General features: G+C 46.9%; 1 protein-coding gene across 5 annotated transcripts in view; it reads right to left on the bottom strand.

Annotated features, from left to right (window-relative positions):
* Window positions 1-18846, bottom strand: part of XXYLT1 (xyloside xylosyltransferase 1) — a 179152-nt gene that overhangs the window by 58553 nt on the left and 101753 nt on the right. The gene's annotated exons all lie outside the window — the stretch shown is intronic.

Below are 18846 nucleotides of genomic sequence, written 5' to 3'. Positions count from 1 at the left end.
GGGCTGGCTCAGCACACAGACCCCAGGGCTCAGAGCTTATGGGGAAGGCACTATAGCTGAAACAAGATGCTCTTGCAGTAAAGAGCAGGATGGGATTTTTATAAATTAATGGGTAGATACTGAAACTCATCAAAGACACCCACAGTTAATCTTTCCTATCATTTTAGATGGGTTGTGGATAAGGAATGGAGGGATGGGGTCAGGAGAGGAAAGAAAGAAGAAAGGAAAATGCTCTAAAGCTTCCCAAACAGTAAGAGAAATTTAATCCAAGTCAACCTGCAGATTATCATGAAAATGAAATTCAGGCCTTCTAATTATTAAAAACACTCCCTCTCTGGTATAAATGCTATGAGTGGCCTGACTGGACACAATTCACACTAAAACCTACACCACCGAGATTCCCCCAAAATGAAAAATCCCAAGAAACAGACTGAGAACAGCCATCCACGAGACTCTATAATTACACACTCATCACAGCACCCATCACCAGGGATCTCACTGTGCTGTGAGGGAAAATGATAAAACCATTTTTGCTGGAGGGATCTGTACAGGTTGGAGCAGAAATCCAAGCTTTGCCAGATACAACTGTGGATAGAGGTGGGAGGGCAGTGTGCACGGGGTTCAAACACTAAGGAACTCTAAAACATTCTAACGGAAAGACAGTGATTGTCTTTAACATGCAAGTCAGTACAGTCTTTCCTGGGTATCTGTGAGGAGTTGGTGCCAGGGCCTCCTAGAAATACAAAATCTGTGGATGCTCAAGTTCTTCATAGAAACTGAAGTAGTATTTGCATATAACCAACAGACATCCTCCCATATACTTTAAATCATCTCTAGATTACTAATGATACCAAACACGATGTAAATACTATGTAAATAGTTGTAAATACAATGCAAATAGTTGCCAGTATGCCACAAATTCAAGTTTTGCTTTTGGGAATTTCTGGGGGTTTTTTGACCGGTGGTTGGCTGAATCATAGTTGTGGAACCTGGGGCTACATGTAGTTGGAGGGGCAGGACAATTGTATATGCTGTAAATCCCCAAAAGGCTGGAGGTGCTGAGCATGAGGCTGCAAAACCTCTCCAGATCCTCTGCCTCACAATTCACTAAATAGAGGGCAGGAGCCAAGAACCATCAACCTGGACCTCAAGCACAGAGCAGAGGGACCCGAGTTCTACTCCTGACCAAGTGGCTGAGTGACCCTAGGCAAATCCAGTGTGTGTTAGTCCCTCAATCATGTCCACCTCTTTGCAACCCCCTGGACTGTAGCCTGCCAGATTCCTGTCTATGGGATTTTCCCAGCAAGAATACTGGAGTGGGTTGTCATTCCCTTCTTCAGGGGATCTTCCCAACCCAGGAATGGAACCCCGGTCTCCCACATTACAGGCAGATTTCTTTACATAGTCCATCCCCAAATCAGTCTCTTTGCAAAATTGGCATAAACTATCTGCCTTCCTACTTTGCTGAATTAGTATAAGGAGCAGATACGAAGCCAATCTGGAAACAGCTGAACCCTGCTCAAGACTAAAGGACTGCAGTGCCGTTCCAACCACCTTGGCAGGCGCCAAGAAGCTGCAGCGGGAAGCTCACAGCACAACCTGAGTTGCTGGTAAGGTGATGGCACGTTTGTCTAAGGGCTGAGACGAGAAAGGACCAAGCGGAGACCCGAGGCAGTAAAGAGCTTACTCTCTGCCTCTGGAACAAAAGTGGTGTCAGGTGGTCAGACCATCACATGAGTCTGGATGTAGAAGACAGGTTCTCAAACTGAGACATGACCCCAGGGAACAAGTATGTAGGAGGAGGTGGATAGACTTCAAGTTGGTCAAGTCCCATAAGCTCAGGCTTTGCTTCATGGTTATGCCCACAAACCACAGAGACCACGCTTGCATCTGCCATCTTGCCTCCTTTAGGGGCACCAGGGTCAACTGGCATGCAGGGATAAGCACACAACAAGGAGAAGCTTGAAATGCTTTAATACTGGTACCTCAAAAACCCTTGACATTGTATGCTGTGAGCTATTTTCAGTCTGAAATTTTCAAAACACAGATGGCTACTCACAGTCAGCTCCAACCTGGCCAGTTTCTGCCCCTTTGCCATTGGGCTTTCCACACTGGTCTTCTGGCCCAAGGACAAGAAAAGTAAAGTCATGTTTTTCATTCTGGCCAAGGGCATGCAGCTGGCCTGGAACCTCAAAGGCTATGAAGAGAAAAGGGCCAGTGGCAGCTTCGTGTCAGGCAGGATGCAGTCTCTTCCTGCACGGCCTGCTGCCCTTCCAAGCCCAAAGTCCTTCTGGCTTCAAAAGGCGGCCCCACCTCCCACCCTCAGCAGCCCCTCTGAGCTCTGGGGGCACTGTTGACTACTGACTAGCACCAAGGAAAGGTGTGGATTGTGTAGGACGGGGTGGAGGAAGAGGGGAAAGCAAGTTGTTTACAGAGTGCCTCTGCACCTGGAGTTGTGTGATGTGTATATGACATCACTTCATTCTAAACTGTTCACTGAGCACCCACAGCACGAGGCCAGTGATGCTTTTATCTGCATTGCCACAGCTGAATCACATAGTTCAAATATGCCATGGTGCAGGGAGCAGAAATCAGTTTATAAGGAATAAGTTCGGCATATCCCCATTTCACAGATGAGGAAACCGAGGCTTTAAAAGGTTTTAATATATTATGCAAAGTTTTATAAGTAGTGAGTGGTAGACCCAGCAGTCTACCCAGCTCTAACTTTGAGGTCAGATAATTTCCCAACATTCTAATCTACGTTCACAATGCAATGAGAGCATGTATATTCCCAGAAAATCAAGTGATTTGGTTTTATCCCTATGGCTAAAGTTCAGTCCCCTTGACTTCCTCTTGGTCATTCATGCCATTATTTGAAAATAATAACCAAGTCTTAAAACTCCAGGTTGTTCTCAGAGAACCAGAGTTGGATAATGGCTCGAGGCCTGGTTTCAGTTCAAGGCTTCCCAACTGTACTTGTGAGACTCGGAGAGAGGATGGTAATGTTTTTGTTAATGTTTTATCAGCCAAGTGCCCTGTCCTCAGAGTTCACAGCCTTGTCGGGGGACACACACACAGGAAGCATCTGGCCGCTGAGTTATGAGCTGCTCATAACTCAGGGCAGCTAGTGCTGAGGAGTGGGAGTTACAGCTGGGACCAAGGAGGCCCTCAGGGGCTCTCTGGAAATGGGGTCTCAAAGGATAAGCAGGGCAAACAGAAGAGCAGGATGGAGGGAGAGCATGCTAGGCTGAGGGAACAGCATCCCCAAAGGTCACACATGAGGTGAGCACCTGTCTGGGAGACAGTGGGGGTCAGGGTCCTGTGCAAAAGGTACAAGAAACAAGTGGAGGAGGCAGGGGGAGAAGGGAAGGTCCCTGAGTGGCCGGCTAAGGAGTTTGGACTTTAGAATTAGCACAGCACCTAGCATACAGTAGGAGTTCAAGAGAGTTTGCGAGAGCGAAGTCATCGGTTACTTAGGGACCGTGGAGGACAGGGATGGGATAGGCTGCCCTTGGCTGCAGAACACGCAGCTGTTGGTGAGTCAAAGACTGTGTCCAGGGTGAAATGAAACTGAAAGTCAAGTGGACAGTCTGGCTAAGGAGCTTCTAATAGGCAGAAAGTGGTGTGAAGCAAGGCAGAGGGGACCAGGGCCTTCAGAGCAGCAGGAAGGAAGCAAGGAAGGACGCAACCTCTGAATTATGAGAATGCAACCACAGAACATTTTCCAGGGTGCTCAGCCCCTCAGAGGCAGTGGGGGCCAGCCATCCACACTGTACTCTCTTGAGGGTGGGGCCTGTGGCTTGCCCACTGAGCCTGGTATGGGGCAGGCCCTCAACCAATACCTGTGGAATCCTTCAGAGCTAAACTGTTATCACCAGGTTAGCATGTATAAGCTCAGATATCCAGGGATAACAGGACAAGAGCCACCTCCTAAAAATACACCAAGACGGAAATTCCCAGCTTGTTTTAATTGCCTAAGGTAATCCTGGGTGACTCCAGGGCCAGGCCTGTGAAATCCACAGAGTCTGAGTTTCCATCCATCCCCAGCTCCCAGAGTTCGCCTTCACCTACAGCCCGGCCTGTTTCTCCCAGACCAGGACCCTCTCAGCTTCTGCTGATTCTGCTCCAGATAGAAAACCAGCCCACCCAGGAGACAGAAGGTGGCATTTCCTGAACCCTCCGCCCTCATCTCAGGAGACAAGCCCCGTGACCCCCACCTTGAGGCCCTCTGGAGTGCACAGAAGCACAGGGGCAGCCTTTTCCAGTCACAGGCTGAAAGGGAGCAGCCCTGGTGAAATTCTGATGTGCAACGGGCATGCACGAGAAGCAGTTCTTGGGAATTTTCAAGACTAGCCAAAAATCAACGGTGAAAACAAAGCATCTACACTTTTCAGAGGCAGTCACCTCACCTTCATATGTCTCTTTAGATTCCTTCCACATGGAATTCTGGCCAAATCCCAGTGGACAGAGGAGCCTGGTGGGCCTCAGTTCATGGGATTGCAAAGGTCAGACACGACCTAGCGACTAAACCACCACCACCACCTCCACATCCAGTGGTCAGTTCTCAAGTCAGTGACTACGTGGTTTGAGCCCATCCAACAGAGACGCCCAATCCCCCCATTCAACCGAAAGCCAACCACAGCTCCCACACTGACACAGAAAGCCAGGAGCGGCGGGGGGGGCGGGGGGGGACAGGCCTGGTGAGATGCATTCAGAGGGAAGAGCTGTCTTCACCCTGCACCTTGGAAGTCCAGTCAAAAGCCAAATTCTGGACCCAAGAACTGCCCAACATCCCCTTCCTGGTCCTAACAGATGATGAATCCCTGTGCAATGCCAAGCGCAGCAGTATTTCTGACCCTGAATAACTCAGTCTCTCACAACTTCCTTCCCCTGCCTCATCCCTGACCCAGCCTTTGTCCTTCCATCCTTCCCTGCCCTGTTGCCTTGAGCTGAGGGTGATTACACACCCTTGGGTGGCCCAGGACAGGTCTGGTTCACCCTTGTGGTCCTGGCATGATTATTAACAGCATCCTCTCTTCGCTCTCTAAGTGTTCCAGTTTAAACAATAATTTAATGGTAAAGTTAAATGGTCACCCCACCCACACTGCACTTCCTCCAGGACTATTTCTCACGATGTTTATCTTTAATTACAACAGGCGGCCAGATCTAGAAAGTGGAGACTAATCCAGGCTCCATCCAGCTTCCTCTCCTTCTTCCCTTTAAATCTGACCACCCCCCAACTTGTTGTGGAAGAACTTATTTAAGCTAGCAAAGACACCAGCAGGCATTCTACAGACAGCCGCAAGATTCAGGTGTACCCAAGCTTGGCTCTAAGGTTCCTGTTCAGTTCAGTTCAGTTGCTCAGTCGTCTCCGACTCTTTGCAACCCATGAACCACAGCATGCCAGGCCTCCCTGTCCATCACCAACTCCCAGAGTCCACTCAAACCCATGTCCATCGAGTCAGTGATGCCATCCAGCCATCTCATCCTCTGTCATCCCCTTCTCCTCCTGCCTTCAATCTTTCCCAGCATCAGGGTCTTTTCAAATGAGTCAGCACTTTGCATCAGGTGGCCAAAGTACTGGAGTTTCAGCTTCAACATCAGTCCTTCCAATGAACACCCAGGACTGATCTCCTTTAGGATGGACTGGTTGGATCTCCTTGCAGTCCAAGGGACTCTCAAGCGTATTCTCCAACACCACATTTCAAAAGCATCAATTCTTTGGTGCCGGGAGCCGGCATATTGCATATTGAGTGCATATTGCATATTGAGTGCAGCACTTTCCACAGCACCATCTTTCAGGATCTGGAATAGCTCAACTGGAATTCTATCACTGCCGGGAGCCAGCGTGAGGAACTCCGCCCATGGCAAAGGTCATGAGGAAGGAGGCTAGGCATACGCAAAGGCGGGATCAAGCCTCAGGAGTCACCCTGGAAATTCTCGAGCATCTACCCCCAAAACCAGAGTCTGCCTACTTTCTGCTTTGTGCTTTCACCTACACCTCTGACTTTACAGGGGGGCTGTCCCCCACTACCTCTCTCTGAAAAAAGAGTTAGCTTACAGCTCCAGTTAATAATTCCTGGGTGTGACAGTGTTTCAACCTACAAACTCCTTTGGAAATCCTGTAGCCTGCCTGAATAGGTTTTTCCAGCCACATGTGATTGTTCAGAGCCTCCCAACTGTGAGAGGCAGGAGATGTTCTAAACTGTCTAAACACAGATTCCTTTGAGTAGTTAAAAGATTAATTAGAAATTGTATTGGTGAAGGGTTTTTCACTTATTGGGCCAATGTTTGCTGCTAAGTCTCCATACTCCTTACCTACTGTGTCCTTGGCAGTGTATTGATTGATATAATGGGTGTATAGAAATGTAAGTAGTAGCCTCAATGTTTGTAACCTTGGACCCTTGAGTTAATTCTTTTCTTGATTGAGCCCACCTCACCTTTGCCCTATAGGAATGCAGCTTTGTCCAATGTTTTTTTGGAGGCTGGTGCCTGACTTTGGAATAATCACCTTTAGAGAAAGATAAGTTTCTTAAAATGTTAACAGGCCTCCTGGCCAGAAGATGATGTAATTCACCTGAACTTTTGCATATGATAAGTTTGAAAGCCTGGCTTCGATTAGGACCAGGAACTGCTGTCCTTGCATGACTCCACCCCTTCCCCCATTATCCTCTATGCACAACTTAAGGTATAAAAACTACTTTGGAAAATAAAGTGTGGGCCTTGTTCACTGAAACTTGGTCTCCCCATGTCGCTCTGTCTCTCAAATTCTGGCTGAGTCTCCATCTGGAGCGCGGAACCTGCCATGCTTGCTAATTATGCCTGGGCTTCTACGATCCGACCGGGGAGGCCTCAGTGTCTCCTCTCCTTTGGGAGAACGGAAGGACGCCTGCGGCCTACATAAGTGGTGCAAACTTCTTGTCTTGAAGTTTTATTGGTCTCCCGCGTAAACCAAGCTACTCAGCCTCTTTTCTCCACTGAATTTTCCTACTGAGTTATCCTCATTCTATTACTCTTTACATCTCTAATTCATATCTAATTGAAGCTATTGTATCCCGATCGTCGCCGACGCCGTCCCCGCTTCGAACTCCCTGGATCAGCCGGGCTGGACCTCGGCACTTCGGTGCTCAGCTTTCTTCACAGTCCAACTCTCACATCCATACATGACCATTGGAAAAACCATAGCCTGACTAGACGGAACTTTGTTGACAAAGTAATGTCTCTGCTTTTTAATATGCTGTCTAGGGTGGTCATAACTTTCCTTCCAAGGAGTAAGCATCTTTTAATTTCATGGCTGCAATCACCATCTGTTGCTGTTAGTCAACTGAAAAAGGAGGACATCTAAATGGTTGTACAGAAGGGGAAACCAATCTATTGTCCAGGAAAAATAGGACTATTTGACTTCAGATGGGCCATCAGGGAAGCACTCTGCGTGTGTTGACAGCATCCCAACATCCTCACTCCTATGCCTGTGCAGACAGCAAAGCCTGGGACTGGGGTGTCCACGGGCCAGGACGTCCCTGGCTTGTTCATGAGGTAGCACTGAACAGGCAGGATGGTGGATGGAAGCAGTGAACGTACAGCTGCCACATGACTCCATGCGTCTCCCCCTTCCCTCTTGCCTTGGGCTTCTCTCCTCCTTTCCTCCCCATCTAGACCTTTAATTTCTTAACAGCACCTTCAGACACAGAGAGGAGTTCAAAGATTTTTCTCATACACATTAAATTTGTTGCCACTCTGATAAATGGAAGTCTGGGAATCTTTTTATTTTCTTCCCAAATTACATTTCTGGACAAGAATTATGCTTGGCCCTGGCATTTTATGATTATGTAAGTGTGAGGTTAGTTAGAAAATCATTTGATGGAATTTTGAATTACCTGGAAAAATCAACTATTTCAGGTAGACAGAAAACATTTGAGAAAAAGTCTGAGCACCCAAAAACTGTCTGCATCCAAGGATCAGCCGATAACCAAAACCTTGGGAAGGTCCAGGCTGACAACAAGAGGCATTCAGTCAGTTTTTTGCCTCAGTGAACTCTCAGACCCAAAGTCTCAAACTGGGAGCTCTTGAGCTGAATCCAGTGTACCATTTGGAGTTTTTTGGCCAGCAGAGTTGATTACCACTATTTTAAAATCAGGAACTCTTACATTAACAACACAGATTTATGGCTTTTCTTGGGGAAAAAAATTCAAACACCTGGCAACACTGGGCTCATACTCATGCAAAACAAACAAGACCATCAAAAACATCAGTTAAGAACCAGGGCATAGATGGGTGTTTCATCAACTGTTCTCCATCCTTTTGTGCCACAATCCATTTTTAAACCTTCAAAAGCTTGTATTACTTCCTGAAGGCATTTACCTGAAATTACACTGCTACAGGCTAGATCCTGAGTTCCTGAATCACAAATGATTCTTGTGCCTGTTACAAGATGTTACATTAACTAGATGATCCTCTTTGCTTTTGAGAGCCTAACCAGACGTTCTCTTGTTTTAAAATAAAAACCACTCAGTATCTGATCCCAAATGTGACATGGCACGTGGACTGGAGACTGAGGCTCCTCTGCTTTGTCCATGTAGGTGGCTGCTGGGCACCTATACCCACAGCTGATCCAGGTATCCCATTTACCCACATCTGTCTCCCACGTTGTGGCTGCCTGTTTCAGTCTCCTCTGCACCAACAAGGCCTCAAAGGTTCTCTATACTCCTTTCATACAAAATACATTGCTTGATCATCTGGATCAGGAGTCCCCAACCTCTGGGATCTAATGCCTGATGAGCTGAGGTGGGGCTGATGTAATAATAATAGAAGTGAAATGCACAATAAATGTAATGCATTTGAATCATCCCCAAACCACCCCCTCCACCCCCAGTCCATGGGAAAACTGTCTTTCACAAAACTGGTCCCTGGTGCCAAAAAGGTTGGGGACCACTGATCTTTATGATGCCTTTAACCTCTGAAAGCAGCTGAGAGGATGTGAGGTGTGAGTAGAGAGATGGCCCGAAGGACCAAGATCACATGGCGCTCTTCCCAAACCCTGCTGACATCTTGGCAGGAAGGAAGAGGCAGAAGAAATGCAGATGCTTCCCCTCTGCTCCAGCTCCAGTCATTTCTTCTAAAAAAATATATGATTCCCCCTTACACTTTTACCATGCTTAGACACTATCTTCCAGGTTGAGAGCTGAATACCAACGAACGATAGTCACATTATTAAAATGTGAAAATTTCATTCACTGCTGAGCCAAGTTAGAGCACTAGAATTATATTCCTTTCTTTACAGTTCCAAGTTCATGATTCTTGGATCCAATGAGATAAGATGGTCCTAGCAGTTAGGGAAAGGGTTTCCCTTGCTTATACTCTCTGCAGACCCTGGGCTTCATTTATTAAGGGAGGCAGTGTTTCCTTACAGGGCCAAGGGGGATCAACGGGAACCAGAGAAGCAGCCTAATGGACTGACACTCACTCCACGCTTTCTGATAGTAATGAAGCCCCACAAGCAGCTCCCTGACCTCATATTTCTGAAGCCCATCTGGACAGCAAGCCTCAGAATGAGTGTTCACTATAGAGGCATGGACAGGTAGATTATTATATGGGAAGCAATTCTGGTTCCTTACATCTCCTTTTACAAACAGTGATAGAAAAATCTTGAAGACAGGAATGCTGGGGATGGCTAGGTCCCTGGATCAAAGTGCTCCTACGGGCAGCTCCTGGATGTGGGGGGTCAATTCTGCCCCCTCCAAACAAAAGATCATAGGAATGCTCTATGATTAACAGTTAACAGCCCGTAGTCATCCAATGCAAGGGTAGGAGCTAAGGGGTTCATTCCAAACTCCGGTCCAGGTGAAACGCCTGATATTTCTGCAGTATCAATTCTGCAGTCAATCTCGAGGCAGAGGGCCTCAGGGCTGATGATCCATTTCAACCACCTGCAGAAATGCAGTCATGTGGCTGAAATGTGTGCCCAAGGTGGCCGTGGAGCCATACTGAAATTCCCCTCACGTGGAGCCAGTCACGCCTAACTCAGCCCTTTTCACACACTGTTTGTCACAGAAAGTCCCTCTGGTACATGCGTCACCATGAATCAGCTATGCTATTTTGCCTTTTTTTCCCCAGGAAGATGCTTACAGATAAGTCTTTTTTTGCTGCCTAGATTACAAAGGAGGATTTCTCAAGAAGATGTTTATCTGGCAAAAGAAACAAGTAGTAATGCAAAAAAGGACAGCCTGTCATCCTTTGCTGGGCTTCTTGCCAACCAGGGCCCCCAGAGGAGCCATCCAGGGTAGTGGTCCTGCCAATGGGGCTGCCAGCTTCTGGAGCACAGGGTCGAGTTTCTCTCTCCTGCTCAGCCAGGCCCACGGCCATAGCCTTCCGGGGAGTTTTCCATCTGTGAACAGGGCCAGGTCCATCTAAGCATACTTCCTGGAGGCTATACTTGCACAGCAAACCCCAGTGCCCTCCCAAGAGACCTTTCAGAAGAAAGACAGAAACATCACACACATACACACATACACGCCTTAGAATTCTGACAGCAGACTGTTAAACTGAGGATGACATGGGCACAGAGTAAAGTTCCCAGTCCCTACAGTAATGCTTCTTTGTGGCTCATCCAAGGGAAACCTCTAAACAGCAGCAGCAACTTGGAGTTTGCATTTTGGGTGTTTGAGTCTTTACTGAATTCCAACCACCCATCTCCCTCACATTATAATCTCCTTGAAAGCAGGAACCATGTGATCTACCTCATAATTCCTCAAAGCTCGTAATCTTGTGGTTCACACATGATGAACCCAATAAAAACCGAGAATAACAATGCCACGGATTGTCTCTAAAAAGAAAATAAAAGCGATTTCTATAAAAACACCAGCGATGGGCCTATGGACTCTTACTTAAGAACTGGTTAACACATTGTTGAGGAAGTCCCCTCTTATTAAACAATGTCTTGTATTCAGTGAAAATCTACTGTGTGCCAGGTACCTGGACTGCACCCCCCAAAGTGAGCATGCAAGTTGGCCCCGCCCTTCTGCCCTTTCATTTCCTCACTCATTCTTCCCATGACATGTGTGTCAGGCACCCTGCCACGGATCTGACTGATTCAGTAGTGCCAGAGGACTCATACTGCCCAGGGTGACACAAGAGCTGATATGAGCTGTGTTTTCAGAGAAGGGAAGTCCCTCACATGGTCCCCACCAGGACCTCATCTCAGCCTGGGTGCTCAGCCTTCAGGAGCCTCCCTGACTCCATGACCTTCAGATGACATTGGATATTCACAGCTTCCCCGGGGGACACAACCATCAGAGAAGAAATAATTACATTAACAGTAACACAGTTCCACTCGGGTTTTCTGTATGCAGCTTTTTCCTTTTAAAATACATTTTCCCAATGTTGCCATTAAAAATAATAATCTTGTAGTATTTTTATCTCTACCACAGAGCAGGTATTCTTCTCTCCTTTTATTAGTGACTCCTGAAGGGGCCACATCACTGCTGCCAGGTTACACGGGCTCCGCAAAAGCAGTCAGCCTTGTCTTCTAACTCCCAGGGATGAAGGAATACAAGGCTTCTTCATCAGCCACTATTTTAAAAGCTGGCAGGCTTTTCTCTCTGTACTCAGATTTAACTCTAATAGAAACCGACAGGTTCAATCTTGGTTAATTTTTTTAAAAAAACACAAGAACAAGAGCCAAGAAATTCATCCTCAGGTGTCAGCAGAAAGATGAAAATCTACTCTCTTTCATCCGCAAGTCGTAGCTTACTCATCCTGAAATGACGGTGGTGGCAGTTACCTTATAATGCAGCGTTTCATGCCTGGTGAACAATGGACCTGGATTTATATGGGCTGTAAAACCTTCCAGACAAGACCGCCACATTAACATCCTGACGTAAGACAATCTGGAGAGGGACGGAAAATGTCACTTGGCTAGACGTCAGAGCTGGGTCTGTTTTCCTCCCTCATATAAACTGATTTCAGGACGAGGAACTTGAAGACAAAATGACACCATGAGTTCACACAACCTCTCAGCTCTACATCCAGAAACGAGCACATGGAATTTTTTTTTTAATGATAAATTTAAAATGATATTTACCAATGAAATGGTTTGCTGACTGGGTTTTCTTGAAAATAATGGGGGTGTCTGGGAAGGGGCGGTAAGAGAAGATAGATAGGGATAAAGATGAAGTAAGGTTGGCTCAGGGTTGATAATTACTAAAACTCCATGAATATTATAATACTAAAGCACCTAGAGTACTACATGATTCTGTCTACCTGTGTCTATGTTAGAAGCTTTCCAAGATAAAACAAAAAAATACATAATGGGAGACTAGCAATGTCTAGGGATAAGGATGGCCAAGACACACTGTTTAGTGAATAAAGAAAGACGCACAAGGGTATATAAAGTATGAGTCCACTTATATACACACCACTGATAAATCTGTAGAAAATTTCTGGAAAAATCATCATCTTTGTATACTGCTTGAATTTTTAATGATAAATTACTCTTATGTTTTTTTAAATTCAAGGAATGTAGCAGAGAAAGGAAAATAGTAGGAGTAAAAAATGAGACAAACATGTCCATGGACAAGAAACCACTGGAGCCAAGGGCTGGTGTCCAGAAGCAGGTAGTGGCCAGAGGTTCACTCTCAGTGGGGCACTGAAATGCCCGCCAGGCCCCCAGGCAGGCTCTCGGTGTGAAACAGGGGACAGGCGCCTGCCCCAGCGGTCTGTCCTCCTCGCGTCCCCCGCCCTTCCTCCTCTGCTGTGATCTTCTGCACACAAACCTTCCGCCTCTTTGAGCTCCTGGTTTCTGACAGAGGCATGTTAACATTTCACTCCATTATTGTGGACTCACTGTTTTCTCCTGGTAATACTGTCCATTTCTGTTTTGCAAATACCTTATATTGCTTCTCCTGGAGAAGGCAATGGCACCCCACTCCAGTACTCTTGCCTGGAAAATCCCATGGACGGAGGAGCCTGGTAGGCTACAGTCCATGGCGTCGAAAAGAGTCGGACACGACTGAGCGACTTCACTTTCACTTTATATTGTTTAGGGTATATTGTTAAAGTATAAAACCCGCCTGCATAGATTCTAAATTCCTGATGGTGCTTTTCTCAAGGGATGGAGAACACAGAACCCTAGCTGCATGGAGTCCAGGAAAGAAAGTCTTCAGCCTTTTTGTCTTCATAAAGGGAGGCAGGCTTATACAGCAGGAAATTTCTCAAACATAGGAAGGGGGTACAGATGCTGTTTTTGTTGTTGTTTAGTTGCTAAGTCATGTCTTTACTCTTTGCAATCCCATGGACGATAGCCTGCCAGGCTCCTCTGTCCATGGGATTTCTCAGCAAAAATAATGGAGTAGGTTGCCATTTCCTTCTCCAGGGAACCTTCCCAACCCAGGGATGGAACCTGTGTCCCCTGCAATGGCAGATTCTTTACCACTGGGCCACCCAGGAAGCCATGACAGATGCTGCTGCTGCTGCTGCTAAGTCGCTTCAGTCGTGTCCGACTCTGTGCGACCCCATAGACGGCAGCCCACCAGGCTCCCCCGGCCCTGGGATTCTCCAGGCAAGAACACTGGAGTGGGTTGCCATTTCCTTCTCCAATGCATGAAAGAGAAAAGTGAAAGTGAAGTCGCTCAGTCGTGTCCGACCTTCAGCGACCCCATGGACTGCAGCCCACCAGGCTCCTCCGTCCATGGGATTTTCTAGGCAAGAGTACTGGAGTGGGGTGCCATTGCCTTCTCTGATGACAGATGCTGAGAAGCCAAAATACCAACACTAATTATGCTAAATTATCAGTTGCTCCAGCTTTACATACCATGAGGGAGCTGAACCTCACAGGTTAAGTGACCTCCCTAAGGTCACAGAACTATGTGCCTGAGTGGGATTGGATAAAGTTGCTATCACAAATAAGAAGTGCTAGTCTGTGCCAGATACACTGTCTAATTTAGCCTTCAATCAACTTCACCATATATAGTATTATACAGTACTGCTATAATCTCCAGGTCTCAGCTAAAGAAACTAAAACTCAGAGAGGTCAGGAAACTCACCCAAGGTCACACAGCCATGAGTGGCAGAGGTGGTGTCAGTCCACGTTCTCCCCTCCTACTTCTGTGCTAGTCCTCACTTCCTTCCCAGCATCCCTGACAGCCCTTCTGCAGTGCTAGGAATGGGATAAAGAGGCCTGAAAGTAAGTTAGACATTTTTATTTCAAGCATCTGGAAAGAGGTTAGGCCGCCACAAATGTTATCAATAAAAACCACAAGACCTAAAAACGTAGAAGAGTAGACACCATTAAAATATTAACCACAAAAGCAAATTCCTGCCTGGTGTCATTATCAGCAGTTGACAGGATTCGCCTGCTGCTTCCACCTCATGGTGGGTTTGGGCTCAAACCAGCATACAGCCAGCCAATGGAGCCAAGAGAGAATGAACCAGAAGCCCGTGGCCCCCAATAATAAAGCTACCATTCAACAGCTCCTCAGGCGGCCAGCCTCAAGACAGAGTGACCACGACCAATGGCTGCTACCCCAGCTCCTCAACACACACACTCTCACTCACTCACTCCAGGCTCAGCAGGAGCCCTGTGGCCTGAAGCTAAGCCACTGCTGGGCTTCCTAGCTCCAGGAGCCTACCCAACTACCCACAGTCTGGCCCTGGCTCCTGCAGAGGGCTGGGTGAACCTCAGGCCTGGTGTCTCCTGAAGACTCTGAAGGCTGCCCCTCAACCTCCCACCTTCCCACTAGTTTCCCGCTTCCATACCCTTTGTTCCCATTCACTCAAGGATCTTATAGAAAAGCCAGATCACTCTCCATTGCTAAAAAGGGGGGTTCTAACACCTGAGTAGGGGTAGAACTACCAAATGTAGAAAAAAAGAAGGGAAGAAAGGAAAGGAAACCAGCAGGATACCCAGCTACATTTCAATTTCATATAAACAATACTTGTTTTGTGTAAGTATATCCCCTTACAACATTTGGGTTATACTTACATAAAGCAATAAAGCAGTTGTTTGTTGTTTATCTGAAATTTATTTAACTGGGCATCCTGTATTTTAACTGGCAACCATGTCTGTTGTGGGTGGGGTAGAGTAGGAGGTATACCGAACAACAAATCAGCTGGAGAGGAAAACACTAACGGAGCTATGATGATGAAGGTGGGAAGGAGGAAGCGTTCTTTACCCAGAGTCTCTTTTACACCAGAAACTTTCATGCATTTTATTTCATTTGAGCGTTTCAGCAATTCTGTGTATTAGACATATCTATCCCCACTTAGAGGTGAAAACACAGAAGTTCAGAGAATCAACCGACTTGCACAGTGTCACATAGGTAATTCGTGAAAGGCAGGACTATAATCCATGGTTTCTGAGTATAATCTGAGTCATTTCTTCTATGTATGGCTGCTCTGCCAGGTGATACACCCTTATGATTTTTATAGGTTATGCACAAACAGGGTCTAACAGTTTTCTTTACTTTTCCAATATACTCATAAGGAAGAAAATGCTCAATGGCATCCTGGATTAACACATATTTGAAACACAGCTATTTATGACTAGAAAGCACTAGACCCTTCTCCACTTATTCCAACTAACCATGCTGCCCAACTAACTAGAGTTTCCTAGCAAAGAAGAAGAGAAAGAATCAAGAAATGAAGGACAATGTTCCACCCAAGATGACCACTGCTCCCCAGTTTTCAGATGAGGAAAGTCATGAGACATTTACAGGGGCCCAAGAGGAAAAGCCTCCTTAATCAAAATGCTAGCATCCCATGAGACATCATTTTCTAGAAAACACAGCTGACGTGGTGCTATGTTTGGGGCGGCGGGGGGGATTGTTTTTTTAAAAAGCTATTTGTCAAAAGTACAGTGGGAAATACTTTCTCTTCCAGCCCCTCAAGCTTCTAACATTCATGGCACACAATCAAAGGGAAACAGCCATAAAAATGACTTAATATGTGCCTTTTTTGAAGTATAGTAACTCTCGGACAAGTGACTATAAAAATAACACAGCTGAGAAGGTCTAGATTTATTTCTGCTTAGTGAATTTCCAGATCAGAATGCGCTCTGTTCATCAGCTAAGTTTGCTTTTGTGCCGTTTGGTTTCTAAATTTTCCTTTCTTTGCACAGATGCTAGCAGATTCTGTTTATGATAAAACCTTGCCCACCTCACAGTCTACAGGCCAGTTCCTGGGGGAGGACCGGGTGCCTACAGAGGAAGGCAGATGGCCACAGGGGATTCCCCACCAGCTACACCAGCCCCATCTACGGAGATGGGCCTGAAGCTGTTCTCGGGGGCCTGGCTCTGCCGGCCCTGGTTCAGGCCTTGTTTACTCCCCTGCCTTCATTCCCCCTCCCTACAAACACTCACACCCGGGCACAGACTGCCGAGTGGCAGACAACTAACACTCGATCTTTGGGGCTACTGGAGCCTCCAGTTTTCTTACGGAAGATGGCAAAAAAACCACAGTTCCCTGCCCCGGCCAGCACCAAATGCTCCCAGCCCCAGCATGAGACAGAAGGCAAGTATCAAATTACTCAGAGCCGGTGGGGACAGATCAGCACAGGGCAGTCACTGCAGACTTAATTATCAGAGGTCTTTAGAAACATTTCGGCTGGAAGGGGATGGAAGAGGGGAAGAGGAAGTAAAAGACTTTTCATTTCTGTTGCTTCTGACAGACTGAGCCCTACAAACAGGGCATCTTCTGGACTTTATCACCAGCCCAGCTACAGGAGTCTCCTCTGTCTCATGTCATGATGCAGAATGAAGGATTCTGAAGATGAAGAAAACTCAATTTCATTTTGGATCTAAAATCTTTCAAACATTTCCTTTGAAAAGCCTAATTAAACTGATTTTCGGTTTCACTGTTTCTAAAATTTTTGATGTACAGAAAAGATAAATTCTGGCCAATACCATTTAAGTTAAGCATGATCAGGTTTTCATCTGTATTGCATGAGAAAAATTCCAAACCATGGCTTGAAGGCCTCACAGCTCTAATTGTACTTAATAGTCAGCCTGGTTTAACGATCCTCGGGGCACGGGCCCTGTGTAGCGGTGAGGAATTCACCAGCTGACAAGCAACCTCAGGATGAGCAAAGATGACTTGGAAATGGTGAGGGTCAGAAGGGCTGGGATCACAAATGCCAGGGCTAGAGGACGGTGGTCTCAGAGCCCACCTGCTCCCACCCTCAGATGGCAAGACCAAGCGTGGTGACCAAGCTGGGACTAGCACATAGGACATCAGACTCTTGGTTCAGTGTTCCTTCCACCTCCTCCCCTGGTTAAACCAACAACCACAGACCTAACACCTTGTGTGAAGGTGAAGGAAGGGGGCAGGAAGGGGTGGGGCTGTGCTGCTGTGAGTGCAAGTCACAGAGTGAAGTCTCCTCTTCCCCACCCACAGCAGAGTAAGGGGCTCTACTGCATGACTCCAGGGCAACCTGTGAGAGGATTATGTAAGGGAAACAGCCCACCTGGCCCAGGAGTTATCCACTCACTCAGAGGCCTTGCAGGAATTTCCTGTTATGTGATCTGGGTCTTGCAAATAACTACAACCCAGCCGAGGCTGTCACTCTCCTCTCTCTGAGGACATGTGTGTTCTTGAGTCACTAGTTGCCCTGCGGCTCTCCAAAGACTGGGCCTGGCTCTGAGAATGCCCACTGTGAGTCAGCATAAGGGTATGCACTGAGAACCAAGGGTAGGCCAGCTCAGGGGGCAGCAAACCCCCAGCTCCAGGCTCTGAGGGAGCTATGGCTCTGCCTAGAGGAGGAACAGTCAGCAATGTGGAAGTCTGTGTACCCAGGGTCATGGGCCTGATTTATAATGAAAACCTGCAGGTGCTTCTGCCTTTCCTTCTCTTTTTATATGTTTTTAAATGGTAAGACACATATTACACACAAAGGAATACACACAAACACACGCACAGCCCTTCAAGTGGAGCACAAAGCACTGCAGCCAACCAGGAGCAACGCCCACCCGTGTCCACGCCCCTCCCATCCCCCACCCACTCCACAGGTAACTGTCACGCTGCCGTTTGGGACCATCATTCCTTGGTTTTCCTTATGACATTTACCACTTGCATATACATCCCTAAACAGTACAGTTTAGTCTTGCCTATCAGTGCACGTAGGTACCTGTCTGCTCATTTTATTTCAAGTACTCAACTGGATGAATATATTATATTTATCCATTCTGCTGTCTATGAGCATTAAGCTCTTTTCAGTTTGGGCTACTACAAATGATGCCACAATGAATACTCTTGAACGTGTCTCCCGGTTCTCAGTGCTGGAGTTTCGCTACGCTGAGCACCTGATAAGGAAAACACTCTATATAGAACAAGAACACACTCTTGACTCGACTGGTCGGTGCCAATCTGTGCACGAAAGCTGTGCGGCCTCTCCCTCCCTGAAAAACACTGACAAACCTGCTCCCCCTACACAGAGGAGGGCTTGCTGGTGACTCAGAGGCCAAGAAAACTTAGTTCATCAGACAACCAAGTTAAAGCTGCATCTCGACAAACCTGCTCCCCCTACACAGAGGAGGGCTTGCTGGTGACTCAGAGGCCAAGAAAACTTAGTTCATCAGACAACCAAGTTAAAGCTGCATCTCGACACCTCCACTGTAAGACAGAGCCTGAGATTTTAAAATTCTGAGCTGAACCAGAACCCAAATGGCTGGGCTTTCCACAAGAAAAAATGTCACCAACTGTCCCAAATGAATGAGGTAAGTAAGCATCTATGGTCTTGGTGCAGACCCCTCTGCCCAAACTATTTACTGTAAACAATAAGTACAAAAGTGTCCCCAAGATGTTCAGTGCAGAAAGACGGCAGACCCATGGATCCCAGCTGCGGAGGGTGGAGGGTGG

Source organism: Bubalus bubalis, chromosome 1 (genome assembly GCF_019923935.1).
Source record: "Bubalus bubalis isolate 160015118507 breed Murrah chromosome 1, NDDB_SH_1, whole genome shotgun sequence".
Lineage (NCBI taxonomy): Eukaryota > Metazoa > Chordata > Mammalia > Artiodactyla > Bovidae > Bubalus > Bubalus bubalis.
Note: the sequence above shows the minus strand (reverse complement) of the source record. Positions and strands in the feature narration are given on the sequence as shown.